General features: G+C 44.2%; 1 pseudogene; it reads right to left on the reverse strand.

The window, feature by feature from the left end:
- On the reverse strand, positions 1,541-2,471 carry LOC108636464 (annotated as a pseudogene).

The following is a 6,568-nucleotide window of genomic DNA, read 5'->3' on the forward strand; positions in this document are numbered from 1 at the left end:
CATTTCTGGTTTGGGCTTCTCTGGTAACTCAGCTGGTAAAGAATCTGCCTGCAATGCGGGAGACCTGAGTTCAGTCCCTGGGTTGGGAAGATCCCCTGGAGCAGTGCATGGCAACCCATTCCAGTATCTTTGCCTGGAGAATCCCCTTGCCTGGACAGAGGAACCTGGAGGGTTATAGTCTATGGGGTTGCAAATAGTCAGACGGGACTGAGCAACTAAGCACAGCACAGCACGTTTCTGGTATAAGCAGTGTTACCACTTAGATACATTCCACAGGCATATATGGCAATTGAGGCATGCCAAAGCTTCCCTCTGGTTTAGAGATTTATGATTCAATTGACTGGTATTTTGCTCTTTGTCTATGAGATATACACCAAAAAGTAGTATTTCCTCATTTCCTTAGGGCATGGTCTGAATCTCTTTCTCCCTTGTGTCTTGCACAAGCCTTCATGCTCCCCATGAAGACAGAATAGGAGTGGGAGGAAGGGGGCTGTACAACTCATTCCCATGCTCCTTGACTTTAGTCCTGGAAAGTCAAGTTAACTGGCCAGTTCTTTGGAGAAAGGCCACCCTCTTAGGTTGGCCCTAAAGCCCTCAGTACCTGGCACCTCCTACATCATTCAGTGTAACTGGACTTTTAACTTCACAAATGCATGCTTCACTCTTTCTCTCGCTTTCTTACCTTTCCACAGATTGTTTTGTCTTTCTAGGATGTTCTTTCTCCTCATTTTGCCTGATCAACATATTCTCATCCTTTGGGTTTTTGGACCACCTCTCCTGGAAGACTTCCGCTAAATCTCGCTCAGACTCTGTTGTGTGTTCCTATTGGAGTCTATCCTTCCTCTCATGTTTATATTCCATTCTACTACAACTAAGTGTACAATATCTTCTCCCACACTCAGCTGTAGACTCTAGACTATTGGGATCTTCTCTCTCCTGTTTATATTTCTACATCCAGCCCTGAATATGTACTTAATAAGTATTTGTTGAATGTTCAATGGTTTCAAAACCAGGGTAAACCCAAGCTGGTATGGCTAGGCTGATCTTCTGGGTTATAGCATGAAGTTTACCTAAAAAACACCCTTTTTGGTCCCAGTTTTGGAGAAAATGGGCTTCCCTGGTGGCTCAGTGGTTAAGAATCTGCCTACAATGCAGGTGACGCAGGTTTGATTCCTGGGTGGGGAAGAGCCCCTGGAGAAGGAATTGGCAACCCACTCCAGTATTCTTGCCAGAAAAACCCCACAGAGGGAGGAGTCTGGTGGGATACAGTCCATGGTGTCACAAAGAGTCAGATGCCACTGAGTGTGTGCGAGCGCGCGCGCGCGCACACACACACACACACACACACACACACACACACACACATACAAACACACACATTTGAGAAAATAGTTATAGGACCCTCCTGATTATCCCTTTTAAACTTCTGCAATTCAAAATTCAGAATGGCTGCACTTCCAGCTCTTGTAATTCCATACACTTATCCAGGACCCTAGATTTTGAGGTCCTGCCTCTAGGAAGCTCCCAGGTGACCTTGTGGTCATGAAGATGAGATGATTTTTTTTCTCATGAGATTCCTTAGGGCCCTCTTCAGGTCTCTGTTCCTCAAGCTGTAGATAAAGGGGTTCAGCATGGGGGTGACAGCAGTGTACATCACAGCAGAGGCTTTCTCCTTCATGGCTGTGTGGACAGATGAAGGACCTCAATGGTGGTCATATAAAGGAGGGCAACCACAGAGAGGTGGGAGCTGCAGGTGGAAAAGGTTTTTCTCCTGCCTTCTGCAGAGGGCACCTTCAAGATGGCCACAATGATTCAAACATAGGAGGCCAGAATGCAGATGAAAGGCATGGCTATGACCATCCCTGCCACAATGAACACAAAGATCTTGTTCACAGAGGTGTCAGTGCACAAAAGTCTGAGGAGCGGGGTGAGGCACAGAAGTAGTGAGGCAACTCAATATTGCCACAAAAAACCAGATGGGCCATCAGGAGGATGTGGGTGAGGGAGATGAAGCCAGAAAACACCCACGGGCCTCCAACCAGCAGGCCACAGAGGCGTGGGCTCATGATAGAGGTATAGTGTAAGGCGTGACATACAGCCACGAATCTATCATAAGACATCATGGCTATTAAGACACTGTCCATGATGCCAAAGAAATGAAAGAAGTACATTTGTGACAGGCAGCAGGAGTAAGAGATGGACTTGCTCTTGATTTGGATGCTCACCAGCATCTTGGGGACAGTGTCGGTGGCCACACAGAAATCAACCAAGGAAAGATTGGCCAAGAAGAAGTACATGGGGGTGTGGAGGTGGGAGTCAGTGCTGATGGCCAGGATGATCAACAGGTTCCCCACTACTGTGACCACATACATGCAGAGAAACAGAGCAAAGAGGAGAGTCTCCTGTTCTGGCTTTTCTGAGAGTCCCAGGATGATAAACTCAGAGGAGCTGGTTTGGTTGTCTGGTTCCATGGGTATGATTCCTCTGTTCAGTTCAGTTCAGTTGCTCAGTCGTGTCTGACTCTTTGCGACCCCATCAATCGCAGCACGCCAGGCCTACCTGTCCATCACCAACTCCCGGAGTTCACTCAGACTCACGTCCATCGAGTCCGTGATGCCATCCAGCCATCTCATCCTTGGTCGTCCCCTTCTCCTCCTGCCCCCAATCCCTCCCAGCATCAGAGTCTTTTCCAATGAGTCAACTCTTTGGATGAGGTGGCCAAAGTACTGGAGCTTCAGTTTTATCATCATTCCTTCCAAAGAAATCCCAGGGTTCATCTCCTTCAGAATGGACTGGTTGGATCTCCTTGCAGTCCAAGGGACTCTCAAGAGTCTTCTCCAACACCACAGTTCAAATGCATCAGTTCATCAGCGCTCAGCCTTCTTCACAGTCCAACTCTCACATCCATACATGACCACAGGAAAAATCATAGCCTTGACTAGACAGACCTTAGTCGGCAAAGTAATGTCTGCTTTTGAATATGCTGTCTAGGTTGGTCATAACTTTTCTTGAAAGGAGTAAGCGTCTTTTAATTTCATGGCTGCAGTCACCATCTGCAGTGATTTTGGAGCCCCCAAAAATAAAGTCTGACACTGTTTCTACTGTTTCCCTCTCTATTTCCCATGAAGTGATGTGACTGGACATCATGATCTTTGTTTTCTGAATGTTGAGCTTTAAGCCAACTTTTTCACTCTCCACTTTCACTTTCATCAAGAGGCTTTTTAGCTCTTCTTCACTTTCTGCCATAAGAGTGGTGTCATCTGCATATCTGAGGTTATTCATATTTCTCCCAGCAATCTTGATTCCACCTTGTGTTTCTTCCAGCCCAGTGTTTCTCATGATGTACTCTGCATAGAAGTTAAATGAGCAGGGTGACAATATACAGCCTTGATGTACTCCTTTTCTTATTTGGAACCAGTCTGTTGTTCCATGTCCAGTTCTAACTGTTGCTTCCTGACCTGTATACAGATCTCTCAAGAGGCAGGTTAGGTGGTCTGGTATTGTCATCTCTTTCAGAATTTTCCACAGTTGATTGTGATCCACACAGTCAAAGGCTTTGGCATAGTCAAGAAAGCAGAAATAGATGGTTTTCTGGAACTCTCTTGCTTTTTCAATGATCCAATGGATGTTGGCAATTTGATCTCTGGTTCCTCTGCCTTTTCTAAAACCAGCTTGAACATCAGGGAGTTCACGGTTCACGTATTGCTGAAGCCTGGCTTGGAGAATTTTGAGCATTCCTTTACTAGCATGTGAGATGAGTGCAATTGTGTGGTAGTTTGAGCATTCTTTGGCATTGCCTTTCTTTGGGACTGGAATGAAAACTGATCTTTTCCAGTCCTGTGGCCACTGCTGAGTTTTCCAAATTTGCTGGCATATTGAGTGCAGCACTTTCACAGCATCATCTTTCAGGATTTGAAACAGCTCAACTGGAATTCCATCACCTCCACTAGCTTTGTTCATAGTGATGCTTTCTAAGGCCCACTTGACTTCACATTCCAAGATGTCTGGCTCTAGATTAGTGATCACATCATCATGATTATCTGGGTCGTGAAGATCTTTTTTGTACAGTTCTTCCACATATTCTTGCCACCTCTTCTTCATATCTTCTGCTTCTGTTAGGTCCAGACCATTTCTGTCCTTTATTGAGCCCATCTTTGCATGAAATGTTCCCTTGGTATTTCTAATTTTCTTGAAGAGATCTCTAGTCTTTCCTATTCTGTTCTTTTCCTCTGTTTCTTTGCATTGATCACTGAAGAAGGCTTTCTTATCTCTTCTTGCTATTCTTTGGAACTCTGCATTCAGATGCTTATATCTTTCCTTTTCTCCTTTGCTTTTCACCTCTCTTCTTTTCACAGCTATTTGTAAGGCCTCCCCAGACAGCCATTTTGCTTTTTTGCATTTCTTTTCCATGGGGATGGTCTTGATCCCTGTCTCCTGTACAATGTCATGAACCTCATTCCATAGTTCATCAGGCACTCTATCTATCAGATCTAGACCCTTAAATCTATTTCTCACTTCCACTGTATAATCCTAAGGGATTTGATTTAGGACATACCTGAATGGTCTAGCGGTTTTCCCTACTTTCTTCAATTTAAGTCTGAATTTGGCAAAAAGATAAGAGAAACCCAAGTAAGATGGTAAGTGTTGCAAGAGGGCAACAGAGGGCAGACGCACTGAAACCATACTCACAGAAAACTAGTTAGTCTTATCACACTAGGACCACAGCCTTGCCTAACTCAATGAAACCAAGCCATGCCTACTGGGCAACCCAAGATGGGCGGGTCATGGTGGAGAGGCCTGACAGAATGTGGTCCACTGGAGAAGGGAATACTTCAGTATTCTTGCCTTGAGAACCACATGAACAGTATGAAAAGGCAAAATGATAGGATACCAAAAGAGGAACTCCCAGGTCATTAGGTGCCCAATATGCTACTGGAGATCAGTGGAGAAATAACTCCAGAAAGAATGAAGGGATGGAGCCAAAGCAAAAACAATACCCAGGTGTGGATGTGACTGGTGATAGAAGCAAGCTCTGATGCTATAAAGAGCAATATTGCATAGGAACCTAGAATGTCAGGTCCATGAATCAAGGCAAATTGGAAGTGGTCAAACAGGAGATGGCAAGAGTGAACGTCAACATTCTAGGAATCAGCGAACTAAAATGGACTGGAATGGGTGAATTTAACTCAGATGACCATTACATCTACTACTGCGGGCAGGAATCCCTCAGAAGAAATGGAGTAGCCATCATGGTCAACAAAAGAGTCCGAAAAGCAGTACTTGGATGCAATCTCAAAATCGGCAGAATGATCTCTGTTCATCTCCAAGGCAAACCATTCAATATCACAGTTATACAAGTCTATGCCCCAACCAGTAATGCTGAAGAAACTGAAGTTGAACGGTTTTATGAAGACCTACAAGGCCTTTCAGAACTAACACCCAAAAAAGATGTCCTTTTCATTATAGGGGACTGGAATGCAAAAGTAGGAAGTCAAGAAACACCTGGAGTAACAGGCAAATTTGGCCTTGGAATGCGGAATGAAGCAGGGCAAAGACTAATAGAGTTTTGCCAAGAAAATGCACTGGTCATAGCAAACATCCTCTTCCAACAACACAAGAGAAGACTCTACACATGGACATCACCAGATGGTCAACACAGAAATCAGATTGATTATATTCTTTGCAGCCAAAGATGGAGAAGCTCTATACAGTCAACAAAAACAAGACTGGGAGCTGACTGTGGTTCAGGTCATGAACTCCTTATTGCCAAATAATTCCTCTGGAAGTATTGAAAAGGGAAAGTTACATGAATGCTAGGACCATTATTCTGGCAGATTAAATAATTTTATTCCCAGTTTCTTCAGTCAGTTCAGTTGCTCAGTTGTTTCTGACTCTTTGAGACCCCATGGACTACAGCACACCAGGCTTCCCTGTCCATCATCAACTCCCGGAGCTTACTCAAACTCATATCCATTGAGTCGGTGATGCCATCCAACCATCTCATCCTCTGTTGTCCCTGTCTTCTCCCACCTTCAATCTTTTCCAGCATCACGGTCTTTTCCAATGAGTTAGTTCTTCTAATCAAGTGGCCAAAGTATTGGAGTTTCAGTTTCAGCATTAGTCCCTCCAATGAATAGTCAGGACTGATTTCCTTTAGATGGACTGGTTGGATCTTCTTGCAGTGCAAGGGACTCTCAAGAGTCTTCTCCAACACCACAGTTCAAAAGCATAAATTATTCGATGTTCAGCTTTCTTTATAGGCTAACTCTCACATCCATACATGGCTACTGGAAAAACGATAGCTTTGACTAGATGGACTTTAGTTGGCAAAATAATGTCTCTGCTTTTTAATATTGCTGTCTAGGTTGGTCATAGCATTTCTTTCAAGGAGCAAGCATCTTTTAATTTCATGGCTGCACTCACCATCTGCAGTGATTTTGGAGCCCCCCAAAATAAAGTCTGTCACTGTTTCCACTTGCTCCCTATCTATTTGCCATGAAGTGATGAGACCATAATCTTAATTTTCTGAATGTTGAGTTTTAAGCCAACTTTTTCACTCTCTTCTTTC

The sequence above is a fragment of the Capra hircus genome, chromosome 7 (genome assembly GCF_001704415.2).
Source record: "Capra hircus breed San Clemente chromosome 7, ASM170441v1, whole genome shotgun sequence".
Lineage (NCBI taxonomy): Eukaryota > Metazoa > Chordata > Mammalia > Artiodactyla > Bovidae > Capra > Capra hircus.